The sequence below is a fragment of the Trichechus manatus genome, unplaced genomic scaffold, assembly GCF_000243295.1.
Source record: "Trichechus manatus latirostris isolate Lorelei unplaced genomic scaffold, TriManLat1.0 scaffold00020, whole genome shotgun sequence".
Taxonomy (NCBI): Eukaryota; Metazoa; Chordata; class Mammalia; order Sirenia; family Trichechidae; genus Trichechus; species Trichechus manatus.
Window position 1 is genome coordinate 10,032,668 of NW_004443956.1, and position 925 is coordinate 10,033,592.

General features: G+C 40.9%; 1 non-coding gene across 1 annotated transcript; it reads right to left on the reverse strand.

Moving 5' to 3' along the window:
* Positions 1 to 123, reverse strand: LOC111819898 (small nucleolar RNA SNORA27). Its single transcript, XR_002823458.1, has one exon. It is a non-coding gene; the product is annotated as a small nucleolar RNA SNORA27 (small nucleolar RNA).
* Positions 124 to 925: the final 802 nt, after the last annotated feature.

Genomic DNA, 925 nt, shown 5'->3' on the forward strand with positions numbered 1-925 from the left:
TGTTTCCTCTGACAGGATACAAGACAAATACAAGTTTGCCTGAGTTTTAAAAGGATATTTCCTTTGCCCCACTTGAATGACCAATAAAGACGTAAGTCCCATTGGCAAAGTGAAAAGCAGGTATCAATAATTCCACTTCTAAATATATACCCCATGGGAGTTCTTACATTTGTGTCCCAGAAGACTGTTCAAGATAGACCAGCATTTGTGAAATAGTATTATAAATAACCTAAATGTCCAACGATAGAAGAATAGATAATTAAGATGGAAAGCAGCAGAATTTAAAATGAAAAATCTGTATCTATATGATTCAACATGGACAGAGATCAAAAACATAATACCAAGTGAAAAACACTCATTGTAGATAGTTCCTTCTCACTCTTTCCCTTCAGCCATGCCTGACCCCTCTAACCAAGACAACTTTTCACGTCGCCAACTTTCCACTAGGAATAGCATATTACAAATTCTGAATATTTTTAACACTCAACACAATACCCTATTTATGAATACATAAGTAAGTGGTAGAAAAAGAAGAACAAGATCTGGAAGTGCATGTCCCTAACACAGGAGAGGGTAGAAGAGGAAATGGGAATAGAGACGGGTAAAGCGAATGTCAATATCACCTGTTAAGTTTTGTTTCTTTTATATTAAAAAATAAGAAACATCCCAAACCCCATGAAGAGGCTCAGCAACATCTTTGACCACATGCTGAACTGCATCGACAAGACAAGATGGAGAATCAGCTGGCCTTGCTGCAGGGGCTGCTGGAGGCCATCCCAGCTGCTGGAGGCCATCCGGGGACCGAGACCAGTGGCCTGCCCAGGAAGGGTGGCAGATGATAAAGCTCCAGAAGATGGTAGAAGCAATGAAGAGGCAGCAGCAAACACCATGCAGATCCTGCAGGAACTGCTCAGTGACCTTTACA